This window comes from Lissotriton helveticus, chromosome 5_1, assembly GCF_964261635.1.
Source record: "Lissotriton helveticus chromosome 5_1, aLisHel1.1, whole genome shotgun sequence".
NCBI lineage: Eukaryota > Metazoa > Chordata > Amphibia > Caudata > Salamandridae > Lissotriton > Lissotriton helveticus.
In genome coordinates, this window is record NC_136065.1 from 882967676 (window position 1) to 882983782 (window position 16107).

Sequence of the window (16107 nt, forward strand, 5' to 3'; positions counted from 1 at the left end):
ATAGGACCTATAGTATCGATCTATAACCCAGAGAGAGATAGAGAGGAAGAACAGAGGCAATTGGATAGAGAAAGGATCGAGATGGAAAGGAGGAATAACATGACAAATGCATGGAAGCAATTGCCAGGTTCGGTAACGTGGAACACCCCATTAGATACATCTGTAGGTCCCAACACAGGACAGGGAGGTCAGAGAGGACCGATGGACCTAAGGGGACCGCGGCCAAAGTCCTATACAGAATTAAGAGCTGATTTGAGGGAATGGGATGGGTCCGCAGTAACCCCGAGTAACAGGTCAAGAACAGAGCCAGAATGGGAAAGCAGAGGTAACGGGACTGTATCTCATTGTGGGGCCAGCAAAAGTAGTCAGGGGCGGGAAGGCCAAAGTCAGGAGAATAGAGGAGTTACACGTCCTACGGATGAGAGGGAACAGCAGGAGCAAAATAGTAGGAGTGTAGAGTGTGAGGAGATGTCCCGTCTCTGGGAGAAAGGTGGAGACCAAATGGTACATGCTTTTCAGAATAGGTTTAGGTGCCTTCATCATGTACTAGGAGAAGACGTTCAACATTGGAGAAAGGAGAACAGTGATAGGTCCCGCCATGCCTCGAATAAACAAGAATCACAGGGAAGTAGTGAGGAGAGAGGGAGTAACGGAATATCTTACCATGCATCCCGTGAAACTAGCCAGGATGGGGAACGGGGGGCTATGAGGCGTGAAGGAGTGTTTCACCATCCACCCCGAGAAGATGGAAAGGCATGGGACCTAGAGAGATGGGAACAGGGGAGGACTCCCTATAACTCACCAGTGCCTAAACGTAGATCTCGGAGCTGGGATGGGAGAGATGCGGATGGAGGAACTAAATTTAGTGTGTTGAAAGCTGAAATTAAGGCAAAGAGACTTGATGTCACTAGTTTAAAATCAGATGTTAATGAGATAATTGATGGAACATTGCCTTTGGAAAGGATAGAATTGTATGAACAGGATGAGTTATTGTTCATGGCAAAGGATATTACTAGGAAAGCTAGAGCGTTTCATGAGAAACTGACCAATTTGGCAGACAGGTATGCCGTGGATTTATCTAGGACAAGGGCATTGCAGAGTAACCACAGATTGCAGTACGCAGACCAAGACCTAGATGAGAAGAGAACTACTGGATTAAAAACACACATAAGAGAGCTGGTATCAGGGATAAGGGTGTGGAGAGAACTGGACAAATGGGAAGAGAGGTGGTCAAAAAAGGGCACTGTTAGACGGAGTACCAGTATGATGACCCCAGAGGGAAGGATAATGCAGATGGAGGCATTCCCTTTGCGAGAAATATCGAACGGAAATTATGTACATGTGCCCTGGAGTAGAGGAGATTTAGCTGCATTTACCAACTCATTTCCGAAGTTGAGGGACAATCCAGTAGAGTGGTATAAGCAGGTAGAAAGGTTTGTAAAGATCTCGAAAGTATTGTGGATTGATTTGAACACGTTGTTTGACATTGTGGTCCCATCTGATTTGTGGACCCCGTGCAAGACTAGTGTTGAATGGCCAAATACTGAACCAGTGAGGGATGCTCGAACTAATGGACCGTCCGAGATTGTCATGCGAAAGTATGAAAGGGAAATAGCATGGCTGAAAGATAAGGTACCACCACAGGATATAGATTGGGTGAAAATAGACCGAACGAGACAGGAACCCAAGGAGACAGTACACAAGTTTTATGAGAGATTATTGAAAACATTCAAACAATACAGTGGACTCGATGTAATGGATCCCAAAGATATAGGGCAGTTTGTGTCAAAGTTTGTCTTGGGGTTGAGACCTGATATTTGTTTGATGATACAGCAACATTTAATCTGCTGGCAGAACAAACCACTAGATGAGATCCTACGTTATGCGAGATACTGTAGTGACGAGATAGATTCTAAAGCCAAGAATCTAAAGGAGAAATTGATGGTGGTGCAAATGCAGTCAGCTGGGAAGGGTGGACAGCAGAAGCAGGGAATGGGACGAAAACCAAACGGTCAGAACAAAGATAATGAAGAAGGGCAGAGACCTAGGGTAGACTTTGCCACTTTGAAGAAAACGACAAAGTGCCATTTGTGTCACCAGGTGGGACATTGGCGACGCGAGTGTCCCTTTAACCCTGAAAATGGAGAACTAGAAGTAGAAGAGCAGGTTCAAGAAGTCCCAGCTCCAAAGGTGACAGTTCCAGGAAGCAAGGTGGCCAAAGGGGGGACTTCGGCTCCACGGGCACAGTTCCCACAGCCACCGAAAATAGCGACAGGGGGAAAGGTCTTTAAACAGATGCCTCTCTTCATCGAGGAAGAAAAGTGTTATTTCATTGATCCATTGACAGGACAACGTGTGAGCAGTGAAGAGGACTGTACCCTCGGGGCAGTCCTCGAGGTGGATCAAAGAGGGCCATTTGTTGAGGCAGAAGTGGCAGGGTGTCCCACAACGTTCTTAGTGGATACTGGGGCTACCCGATCAACTCTGAGGTCAGCGGTGGTTCCTGACTTGCCGATGTCAGGGGAAACAATTCAGGTGGTAGGAGTCGCAAATAAAAGGCTGACTAGTCCATTGACAGAACCAGTGTCTGTGAAGATAGGAAGCCATATGAACGAACATCAGTTCGTGGTTTGTGATTCGAGTCCTGTATGTCTGTTAGGAAGGGATTTGTTGTGCAAATTGAATTGCACGATATACTGCACCCCGCAAGGAGTGGAGGTACAGACTACAGACGATGATGCTACTTTCAAGGTAGCAAACTCAAAATCCTGTGTAGAATTATATCCTACTCTGACGGTAGAAGATCTTCCCCAAGACTTAAGAGATGCAGTGGCGTCAGAGGTATGGGATTTCACAGGAGAAGAAATAGGATTGATTAAAGGGGTAGAACCGGTAAAAATACTGGTAAAACCAAATGCTGAGTTTCCAAGAACGCCTCAATACAAATTGTCCCAGGAAACGATTGCAGGAATAAAACCTGTGATCGAGTCAATGATACAGCAGGGAATACTGGAAGAAATTGTGGGTAGTCCTTGTAACTCCCCGATTATGGGTTTGCAGAAACCTAGTGGGAAATTCAGGATAGTGCAGGATTTACGAAAAATTAACAACATAGTCGTTTCATGTTGTCCCGTGGTACCGAATCCTTCAGTGATACTGTTTCAGATACCATGCCAAGCGGAATGGTTCACAGTGATAGATCTTTGCCAGGCCTTCTTTTCAATCCCATTGGATGAAGAGAGCAGATATCTTTTCGCTTTTAAAATGGAAGATCGCGTTTTAACATGGTGTCGAATCCCACAAGGATTCACAGACAGCCCATCCATCTTCAATCAGTTGTTGAAGAAGAATCTCGAAAATCTAGTACTGCCGCAGAATTCGGTTCTGGTACAGTACATAGATGACCTACTTGTTGCGTCAGAGACAGAGGAAGCCTGTAAAGCAGATTCAATTGCCTTACTGAATCATTTAGCCGAAAATGGACATAAGGTATCTCCGAGCAAGTTGCAGTATTGTCTGACTGAAGTACAATATTTGGGGCACCGGTTAGAAAAAGGAAAACGCAAGGTGTCCCCAGAGAGGATTGAGGCGATAATGAAGATGAATGCGCCTACGACACAGAGAGAAGTTAGAATGTTTCTAGGGATGGTAGGTTACTGCCGACAGTGGATAGTCAATTTTTCACTGAAAGCAAAACCCTTACAGAAACTGACACACAAGGAGGTGAGTGATCCGGTACCATGGGACGAAGAATGTCTGGTGGCGTTCTTGCAGCTGAGAGACGATTTATGTCGTGCTCCGGCTCTGGGAATGCCCGATTACGAGAAATCATTTTCACTCTATTGCTGTGAGAGAGAGGGATGTGCTTTGTCAGTCTTGGCACAGACCCACGGAAATGCCCGTAGACCAGTTGCATATTTTTCGGCTACATTAGATCCAGTAGCCGCAGCGTTGCCCGGATGTCTCAAATCCGTTGCTGCAACGGGTGTCAGCATTGAAAGGAGCGAGAGTATTGTGATGGTGTTTTAATGGTGATGACCCCTGAAGGTCATCAAAGGGGGGACTGAGAGAGCACTAGTCTGAGAAAAAATGTATAAGTGCATCATATTTACAAGCACGTAGTTAGTTAACATATGCCTTGCACCAGAGTGTCTTATATTCAGTAGTGAAATGTATAGAATGTTTAAGTAGAGTAACGATAATCATAACTGTGTGAGATTAATGTAGAAATGTTGGAATGAATATGAAAACCTCACGTTCTCATGTTAAAGGAATCATGTAAGAGTTAAATGGAACTCTACAAAACCAGTATATTGTGGAGGCCTCATGGCAATTCACAGAAAATCTAAACGTGCTGCTAAAATAATGTGAGGTGGGGTTAACGTGGTTCTTCCAAAACGTATTATCTAATTTAGTTTGAAATATATGCTTTATAGATGTGTGCTTTAAGAAACGTATGTTAGTTAAGAATGCTGTTTAAATCAAGTTAAATATTTTCAGAGTGCAGGGACCCGCTTCATGTAAATCAAGGAGGCCTGTACTGATAATGTCATCTCCTTTGATGTGCCATGTGCTCGTTAGAGGAGAAGTCGAGAGGTGTCCAGTACAGAGCTTCGCGTGTGCTTTACGACCTATAGATATGGTGGAGTCTGGAATTTGAGGCCCACTGCAGGACGGACTGTATGCAGGTGCGAGGGTCCTAATCAGCTAGAATGAAAGGGGCTTTGTTCAGTGGCGCTTGGCGCAGGCCTGTAGGAGTTTTCAGGAATTTCAGGGGGTATCGGCGCACTGGAGAAGAAGCCTGGGAGCCAAGGTCAACTTTAACGAGGGTCTTGAAGAGTACCATCATGGAGTTTACCGCGCAAAGATGTACCACGTGAGGGGCGTCCCGGGAGGAGAGCAGAACAGATGATTTTGGGAGCCTAAGGAAGCGGATGGGTAGGCAGATAGGCTGATCAGGAGAGACCCATTAACAGAGAAGAGATAAAGAGAAGTGCGTGATCTTCTTAGGAAATCACCACGGCTGACACCTAGAGGGGTTAAGATCTTGTTAAGTAGGGATGTCACTTAGTGTAGTGTAGGGACAGACTAACCCGAATTTTCTTTTCTGTAATGACTTTGAGGTTGCAACTTGTATCCATTTTGGCAACGCTCATGATATTCGAACTTGTACTCATTATTCTGTTTTGTAGACTCAGACTATTCAAAGAGTTTATGTTCATAGTGATACCGGTTTATCTTTTGAATCTCATCTTGAGAAGTTTGTATCTTCAGTTATCTTTGACTTTATATTAAATCTTTTGAAACTTAATCCTGGTCAGTGGTCATTTAGAGTGGTGTAAGTTCTTAATTGACAGACCTATTGTTAGATTGCCTTTTACTCAATGACAGGTACCAACGATCCAGTCGACTTGGTTTGGGAGCTGGTAAGGTAACTAGTAACCAGTAATCCCGCGTTATCATCCATGTGGGTTTGATCCAGGAACAGCCTTTTAACACACTCCTGCTCATGCATGGTCAGAGATGTAAGATGCTTGAAAATATTGGTCCTACATAGGGAGGCAAAAGCTTCCTTCACTTAAGCTATACACAGTATTTTATGTGCCCGGTCAAGAGGCAGGCTGTCTGCAAGTATCAACTGATTTAACTTTTGATCTTCCCTGCTACATATCTTCATCCAGCACAATAAGGGGCATAAGGATACAAAATCTGTCACTTGACGAAGTCCTAGATACACCTGCACTGAGAATGCTGAGGCAGAATGAGAAAACTGTTCCATGTGATGCAGGAATTTAATTTCTGGACCTTGCCCAGGTTTACATATCCCCAAACCGCACTTCCATACCTCAGTTGAAAAATGCATTTAGCCTGATACATTTTTAAAAGGTCTCTTTCTGCCTGCGATCCCAGCTATCGTGCAAAAATGGAAAACACTCCCAGGGTTTTAATAAACTCAGCTCTTTTAGCTTCGATTAATGTCTTCCAGCAATTTTTGGCATAAAAAAAACACACCCATGACTTTACCCAAAGTAAAATTGTTCACCCTAAAAGCCTTGCTACTTGTAGATTTTGTGCCTGCTACCATCACATAGAACTTAGAAAGATTGACCGACAAATCTTGATTTTCCCATAAATGAGAAAAACATAACGAAAAGTTAATCCAACTAAATGTACAGGGTCATCCACGTATAATAAGAGTGGAACAGATCTAACTGCCACCTTAAGGCAGTCTACTGAGACAGATAACAGGGCAGACTCTAGCTCATTCACATATATAGTAAACTGAAAAGGAGGAAGAATGCACCCTTGTCAGACACCACTGCTAGTGGGAAATGAAGGAGTCCAAGTAGCACCCTGGGAAAGATGCACCGAGGCAGATGTCTTTGCATGGAGATTGGCTAAAAGGTCCACCATACTTGGGTGGACCACCAACTCATTAAGTAGAGGCCAAAGTTTCACCCAGTTGACTATATTGAATGTGGATATTAAGTTAAAAAATGCTAAATTCAAGGATTCAGACTTGTTTATAATTAGGTAAAGGTTCAGCACTGATCTGAATTGGACCTCCCCGACCTAAAACATATTGGAAGTTACTCATGATGCTATTATCCTCTTCCCATTCCCACAGTCTATTTAGAATTATCCTTCCCATGACCTTTACCACTGCATCTACTAGGGATATTGACCAACAGCTTGTAGATTGTCCTTGCCACCCTTCTTAAAAATTGGGACAATAATGACTGGGGACCAAGAAGGCAACATTCCCTCCTGGGCAGCAACATTTAGCATCTAAGTCAGGAGTGGAGCCCAAACCTCCACATCAGGCTTGAATAAATCTGACGGGATACATTCAGGCCCGGGCCTTATTGCCCGATAGGGCCATAATGACCTGCGTTACCTCCGTAGAGTTAAAACCACTGTGGAGCAGGCATTGGACTTTGCAGCCAAATTTGTGTCAAACCCACAGTCCTTCTCTGGTTATAGACACCTTCAAAGATGTCAACCCATTTCTGTTCTGAGATATAATGGCATGTGACTGGGCCAGAACCATCCGCAAAACAGGGCCTGTTAACCACTTCCCAGAAAAAAAGAACAATTTCTAGTCTTGCACTCTTGACATAGCGCCTCCCAGACTAACTCATGCAAGTTATACTTGCAGGTAGATTGGGTCTGATCATAAGCATACCTGAAATTTGCGATCAGAAACCTATTCATTTGTGTCTGCTTCAAAGTAGCCTTCAGCTGATGCAATGTTCTTGAACAGTCCTGGTCAAACCATTTTGGATTTTGCAAGCCTGGTCTCCAAGGGGCAGTTGTGGACATCAATTTAAGGGTGAACAGTCAAAATATCGAATTTTAAATGTCAATATGGCAAAATATAGATTTTTAAATATCGAGTGGAGATAATATCGACTTTTAAAAATATAGTGGTGCTGAATATCGAAATGCAGGTAAGAAATATTGTTTTTCATAATTTCAAAGTTATTAATAGCGACAGTCATAATATAGTTTTTAAAAATATAAAAAATGTTGTGTGTTTTAAGTGTTAGTATATTTATTAAAAGTATGTATTATTTTTGTAATGTATGTTTGAATTTTTTTAAACTAATGAATTTCATGTTAATTCATTTTTGCGTAATTTAATTTAATTTCGTAGTGGGTTGTGGGTATATAGTGGGAAAGGGTGGGAAGTAATTTAATTATAATATATTTTTAAAGAATTATTTCGAATTAATTAATTATATATCAATTACTTAATTACTGCGTTATTTAATTCTGTAGCAGGTTGTGGGTTTATAGGGGAAAAGGGTGGGAAGTAATTTAATTGAAATTAATTAATTATTTTACTAATTAAAAATTCGTATTTAATAATTTATATTGTTAATTAGGTTAAATAATGTATTATTAATTCATTATGAATGGATTAATAACAGATAATAATTAATTCGTAATTATGTTTATTGTGCTTTTTTTAATTAGTAATTAGTTAGATAATAATTATTTATAATTGATTATTAAATATTTTACTTTTTTAGGAGTGGGTTGAGGGTTGATAGGGGAATTGGGGTAGAAAGTAATTTAGTTTTAATTTAATATGTATTCTTTTTTATAATATATTTATTTAAAGTGATTTTATAGTGTTAATTTGTGAATTAATTTAGATTTGATGGTTATTAATGTTATTGTTAATTGGTATTAGTTAATTAATTCATTATTAATTATTTATGTTAATTTATTAATATTTTACACCTATCGTACGTCACGTTTATAGGGGAAAATGGTGGGAGGTAAATTAATTATGAAAAAATAATTACTTGTTAATTGATGTTAATTATATTGCAGGAGTGGGTATACTAAATTATTCCCCTATGCTATCCAACACTTTCCCTACTGTTAGACTTGGTGGAGTGGGAATATTCAATTATTCCCACCCACTATCCAACACTTTCCCTACTGTTGCATTCACTGGAGTGGGAATAGTAATTTTTACCCTCCCGCTATCCAACACTTTCCCTACTGTTTCACTCACTGGAGTGGGAATAGTAATTTTTACCCACCCGCTATCCAACACTTTCCCTACTGGTGCACTCACTGGAGTGGGAATAGTAATTTTTACCCTCCCGCTATCCAACACTTTTCCTACTGTTGCACTCACTGGAGTGGGAATTGTAATTTTTACCCACCCGTTATCCAACACTTTCCCTACTGTTGCTATCACTGGAGTGGGAACAGTCATTTTTACCCTCCCGCTATCCAACACTTTCCCCACTGTTGCACTCACTGGAGTGGGAATAGTAATTTTTACCCTCCCGCTATCCAACACTTTCCCTACTGTGGCACTCACTAGAGTGGGAATAGACATTTTTACCCACCCGCTATCCAACACATTCTCTACTGTTCCACTTGCTGGAGTGGAAATAGTAATTTTTATCCAACTTGCATCCAACACTTTACCTACTGTAGCACTCGCTGGAGTGGGAATAGTGATTTTATCCCCTCCGCTATGCAACGTTTTACGTATTGTTATATTTAATGGAGTGTAAAATATTATTTAAAAAACATATTGATTTTAATGTTTTAACTTATTATATATAATTATTTTTTATATTTAGATTGTAGGTTTAGTTATATATATATATGTAATTATATTTTAAATTATGTTTTAAACATTTTATAATTAAAAATAGTCCTTATTTTTAAATAATATTAAGTTAATATATATATAAATAAATTCATTTTTATTTTTTTACATTATATGTATTATTTATTCATTTTAACGTTTTTTTAATTAATTTTAAGAATGTTTTACTCTAGTATTCAATTAATTGTATATTACTATTAGGACATTTAAAAAAGTCGATCTTTTAGCAAACTATATTATTACCAATGATATTTAGGATTCAATTTTTTTGTACTTACCAGTTTGTAGATAGGAAGTCGATATTCTGTCACTAGATATTTTTCCCTTGATATTGTAGCAGCTCGATATTCTTCCCCTCGATATTCTGTCAGTGATCCGAATTTGAGGAGGTTTGCGGCAATGCCATCAAAGGCTTCCAAAACCTCCCAGTCTGTTGCTTCCATGTCCAGGCAAATATCAATCTCTCGCATATCATTTGCAAAAAGAGAGGCTTTAAGGGACTGGGGGACCACCTAGGACCATTTGAGCCTTCTCCCTTGGTCAGCCATGGAGAGGCCCATGAGAGCCCCCTCTGTTGTAACCGAGGGAGCATGGGAATGTTAAGGGTTAAGGAAAAGTGATTATGGGCGCTAACAGGACTACAAATAATAATATAACTGAGAGATCAGCAAGTATAACTGGGGAGAAACAAAAACAACCAAATGTCCCTCCTTTAAAAGCAGTGCAAATTACAGGTTTTATGGAGTTCCCCAGTTCCTCTAGAGCAAAAAAAGATTGTAATTTTCCTTTATCTCCTGGAGATCCTGACCCTCCATTGTATGTACAAAGTGTAGCCCCTCCTTGAGAAAACATCAAGGGCCCCAGCCATCCCGACGTAAAACGGGACCGCCCGCCATAAGGGCGGCGGTCCCGTGGGGGCCATTAGGATGCGCCCACCACACTGGTGGGCGCATCCCGCATTTTTAACATTGCGGTGGGCGGTGCTGAAAGCACCGCCCGCTGCAATGCTAAAAATTCACATTGCGCACTTCAATGCACAACGTGACAGCCAATGTGCGGTGGCTGCCACGTTTTACAGTGAAATGCAGGGGGTACCATAGGTACCCCCCCATGTGCACCCCCCACCCTATGGAGTCCCTGGGGGCCCGCAACGGGCCCCCACAAGACATTCCTGCATGCCTTTCCGTTGCAGCAATGCCGCCATGGAAAAGCATGTTCCCGCCCACATCCTAATATGGATGGCGTATCTAACAAACACCGCCACCATATGAAACCCTTTTCCACCCGGTCAACTCGTTGACCGGGCGGAAAAGCGCCGGACGGTCTTTCTGTTTTACGTATTGTTATATTTAATGGAGTGTAAAATATTATTAAAAAAATATATTGATTTTAATGTTTTAACTTATTATATATAATTAATTTTTATATTTATATTGTAGGTTTAGTTATATATATATGTAATTATATTTTAAATTATGTTTTAAACATTTTATAATTAAAAATAGTCCTTATTTTTAAATAATATTAAGTTGATATATATATAAATAAATTCATTTTTATTTTTTTTACATTATATGTATTATTTATTCATTTTAACGTTTTCTAATTAATTTTAAGAATGTTTTACTCTAGTATTCAATTAATTGTATATTACTATTAGGACATTTAAAAAAGTCGATCTTTTAGCAAACTATATTATTACCAATGATATTTAGGATTCGATTTTTTTGTACTTACCAGTTTGTAGATAGGAAGTCGATATTCTGTCACTAGATATTTTTCCCTTGATATTGTAGCAGCTCGATATTCTTCCCCTCGATATTCTTTCAGTGATCCCAATTTGAGGAGGTTTGAGGCAATGCCAATAAAGGCTTCCAAAACCTCCCAGTCTGCTGCTTCCATGTCCAGGCAAATATCAATCTCTCGCATATCATTTGCAAAAAGAGAGGCTTAAAGGGACTGGGGGTCCACCTAGGACCATTTGAGCCTTCTCCCTTGGTCAGCCATGGAGAGGCCCATGAGAGCCCCCTCTGTTGTAACCGAGGGAGCATGGGAATGTTAAGGGTTAAGGATAAGTGATTATGGGCGCTAACAGGACTACAAATAATATTATAACTGAGAGATCAGCAAGTATCACTGGGCAGAAACAAAAACAACCAAATGTCCCTCCTTTAAAAGCAGTGCAAATTACAGGTTTTATGGAGTTCCCCAGTTCCTCTTGAGCAAAAAAAGATTGTAATTTTCCTTTATCTCCTGGAGATCCTTACCCTCCATTGTATGTACAAAGTGTAGCCCCTCCTTGAGAAAACATCAAGGGTCCCAGCCATCCCGACGTAAAACGGGACCGCCCGCCATAAGGGCGGCGGTCCCGTGGGGGCCATTAGGCTGCGCCCACCACACTGGTGGGCGCATCCCGCATTTTTAACATTGCGGTGGGCGGTGCTGAAAGCACCGCCCGCTGCAATGCTAAAAATGCACATTGCGCACTTCAATGCACAACGTGACAGCCAATGTGCGGTGCCTGCCACGTTTTACAGTGAAATGCAGGGGGTACCATAGGTACCCCCCATGTGCACCCCCCACCCTATGGAGTCCCTGGGGGCCCGCAACGGGCCCCCACAAGACATTCCTGCATGCCTTTCCGTTGCAGCAATGCCGCCATGGAAAAGCATGTTCCCGCCCACATCCTAATATGGATGGCGTATCTAACAAACACCGCCACCATATGAAACCCTTTTCCACCCGGTCAACTCGTTGACCGGGCGGAAAAGCGCCGGACGGTCTTTCTGTCTGGCGCGGTCCCCCCTGCCGTAGTAATATGGCGGGGGGAAATGGGTGGCAGGCGGGGAAGGAGGTCGGGCAGATCTCCACCGCCCGCATGGCTGTAGCGATCAGCCCGACATCCTAATGGGGCCCCAAGTATTTGAAACATCAGATCCCTGGGGTGGGTCACATAAATGACAATTGAAATCCCACACAAGCACAATTTGATCCCGCCCAGAGCCCCTCTCAAACAACGGCGTCAGGGCCTGGTCAAGGTGAAAGGCATGGCAGTCCATGTTGCTAACCCCCTTGGCAATATATAAGTTTCCTAGTACTATTGGGAGGAAGCCCACCAGTGGCAACCACAACCCCTGCTTAGTCTGAGCCTGTCAATGAATATCACAAATACAACCACTTAGTTCCACTGAGATAGATAGTATAACCCTGCAGGAAAAAGCTGTATCCTATGTTTCATGGTGGCAAATTAGGTGAAAGGATTTAATGAAATGCAACCATCTCAGATCAATGAACTTGGTGGAAATACCTGTAATTTTCCACGACAGGCGGCTATAGCCTTTGGAAGATTGCCGAAGAGCAATCACAGCAGCAGGGGGACCACAGGCAGCTGGCAAGGGTCACAGGGACCCAGTCAATCACATGATTCTAAACCCCTCAATGGGAGGAATCGATTAGAAGTGGTCCAAGGAGGGAGTGGAATGAATGTCAGACATTCACTGAGAGGGGAAGGTCCTTTGTAAATATAACGTAACGCTTTGCGCTGACTTGTGCGATGCACGGACGATGCAAAAGCTTTGTAAATGTGGGCCTTAGTTTGCGACAAGTACTCACTGAACTAACACTGTTCAGTAGCTAAAATGCCAAAATCCCCTTACTAACATATAGCAGAATATTTTTTAAATGTCATGGCCTGGCTGTACCAAGGAAGGTTGAGGTCAGTGATAAATATGTAAAGGTTAAATATATCGCGTAATTTGAGTCAGTCGTTGAGGATGGGCTAGTAGAAGTAATCATTGTGTCCCGGGACTTATTTTATAGCATCATACTTCGACCCACACAAAGAGAAAGCTCGAGGCGGGAGAAAGAAGTAGAAAGAAAAATAAAGCAAAACAGGTAAAAAGGGAGATTGCAGGGGTAAAACGGAAACTGCAACAGTGAGATATAGAGGCAGGCAATATATAGTGGTCATTGAAAGAGTTATGATGTGGGATCTAGCTAGCTAGATAGGCATGATATTCAGAAACCCTGATATTGAATAGCACCAGAGTCAGGCTTCTGGTACTGTTTTTGGGCCCCAGGCTTTTTGCAAATTAAGAACAGGTTAAATAAGATTTGCAATAGGAGAGATCCGTGGTCAGCCCACCTCCAATAGGCTGAGAAAGAAGGTGAAGGTGATTACAACAATCCGACAGAAATTGTTGTTTCCAAGTGACCAAAATTGACCAAAGTGATTATGAAAAACACAATTGTTGATAGTGTCAATGCAACTGATAAGTGCTGTAAGTGAGTCAAGTAATACAGATTCCATCTGCTGCAGATGTTATCACAAAAATCCCAGTAGACATGTGGTCTATCTAGAGGGATGAAATCTAACCCAGCTTTCAAATGTTTCACTGTCCATTCTTAAGGAAGAAAGACAATAATTAATCTTGAAGCGAAAATTCGGCCTTTAGATACTGGCCAAACTTTAAAAAGTACTTCCTGGGCAAATAATTGGTATGTCTAACTATTTAAAAGAATCTCAAAAGCCCTCAAGAGTAAAAAAATAGAGTGGTGGTAAGTTCTGTGTAGGAGTAAGGGAAGTTCCAATCTGAGCTCTTTTTATAAATGCAGAAGGGAGCTGAGAATACCTATAGGTATTATTTTTCCTGGAATTCCCCATAACTCAGGTATCAGTAGTTCCTGGACGTTGGCGTACCACTGGTATTGGAAATCCCAGAAAGTATCAATACTATGGTATTCCAAATGGGACCTTGATTGATCGGTGAGAAATAAGACTTACTGGATGTATTTCACTCTCTAAAACTGATTACCATTGTAATTCTCTGTTTTTTTTGCAAATTTCCCACCCCAGACCTTCACCATATTTAGCTATTGGAACATCTGGTGAGGGGTGCTGGGGAAGGGGAAAACAGATGGAAAATGCGGGATTTCCCCCAAAGTTATAGTTCTTCATTTGGCAATCTGAATAAAGGCCTAATGTTATCCTTGATTTCACCAGTGCTCTTTATTTTGCTTTATTGTTTCATCTTCTCAAAAGGCTCAACATTTGCTTTAAAATGTGTGCTTTTTTCCTACGAAACATCTCTCTGTAATGTTGTTACTATCTAATTTTGGAATGGTAAGAGAGGTAATAAAAATGTTTATGGAGTACAAGCTATGGATTATTATAAGTGTGTATATTATTTATTTCTCAGCTTGGCAGGCTACAAAATCCCAACACTTGAGTGGCTCGGCTGCTAATTGCTCATTGATGTTTTTGGCTTAGCCTGGACAGCACAGCCACTGTCTCTTCAAAACCTTCTGTTTTCTAACAGTGGGCTTAGAGGATGCCAATTGCTGACCACTGGTTGGCTTCATTGTCACTCTCACTTTATTGCTTCTTATTAGTTAGCTAGTGCAGTATACCTTCCTCTCTGTTTGATTGTCCCTACCCTGGACCTCAGATGCATTACTTGTGTCCTCCACTGTTCCTTTATGTGAATGCTACATTGTTTTCTTTGTGTTTCAGAACCCTACCAGTGTGTGTCTTTTCTAGCAGGCTCCCTCGTGTACTTCTCCCCCTTCCTTGTTCCTCCCACCCCTTGTCTATGTAGCTTGCCCCACCAGCCTTCCCTCTGTCATCTATCATGCCTGCCCCACCCACCCACCCTTTCATCCCTGTTGCTTGCCACAATCTTCTCTTTCTTCCTCCTTTGCTGTTGTGGTGCTACTTGACTGGCCTGCTCTACCGCCCTCCTTCGATTGACCATGGTATTGCTTCCCCCACCCGCCAGCCCTCCCTCCATTGCTGTCTGTGTTATTGCTTGCCCCAGCACCCCATACTTCATTGCCCATGTGCTTGCACCAAGCCCCTCCCTCCCCAATTTTCTATATTTTCCCTGACTCACCCTTCCCCACAACCATCTGTGTATTGCCTCCCACCCCGCAATAAAAAAGTGTTATGATGTGACTGTACAGTATGGCTAAAAGACATTGATAAAGCCAATAGTTCTCTGAAGGCACAACCTATTTGCTTTGCCAGTGCTTATCGTTTTTCAGGACACACTTGGCCAAAGGGCATTAGAGCACTTTGCAACATAACCAAAGTACGTTCCAAATTTAGGGATATTAAGAAAGCCAGAGGATGCTAAGAGAAAGTCCGGATACGAACCTGGGTCACTATGGGCCACAGACCAACTCTGTTTCAAGTTAATTCACAAAGAAAACCTTCTTTTTTAATTTTTCTCTATTACTACAGGTACATGCCTACCATCTATATAAAGCTGATGCTTACAGAGAGCGAGAGAGAGGGAGGGAGACGGGAAGTAGAAAGAAAACGTCCACAAAGGGAGACGCGAGATGGAGAGAAAAATGGATGGTGTGAGGTGAGAGACTCCGCTAGGAGACGGAAGAGCGGGCTGAGTTGATTGAGCATTTTCTGCCAGGGGTGCTTCTGGTTCTCCAGTCCGATGCTGCAAAGGCCCTGCAAGGGTATTGCATATAAAGACGTACTATGAAAGTTAACTCTACTCCTCAGCATGCCAGAGGCCAGTTGCTTTCATGGCTGGCTTGATCAAGGGAGCTGTCTGCCAAGATGTAAATCACTCCACATGACTCGCATCCTTTCTAGGGCTCTGGAAGTGACATACAAGGGAAGCTCGCCTGCGAGGGGCTCCTTTTGCTCCAGGTACAACAAAGACATGAATAATCTCAGCAACCCGGCCCTGCTGAGCAAATGTGCCTAATTGTTTGAAATAGAAAGCCCGGAGGCCACTGTCAAACGGTGGAATATCTTGCTCTGCTCTCCATACCATTTTTCGTGTTTACAGGGGCACGGGTGCAAAGCACATTATACAAATTCCTTGGGAGGGAAAGGAAATTAAACTTGGACTATTTTGATTTACAACCCATTTACAATTAAGAAAGACTTGCTTTCTAAAATGGCCTAATACTTGATGTTTTAATGGGCAGGCTTCACCAGC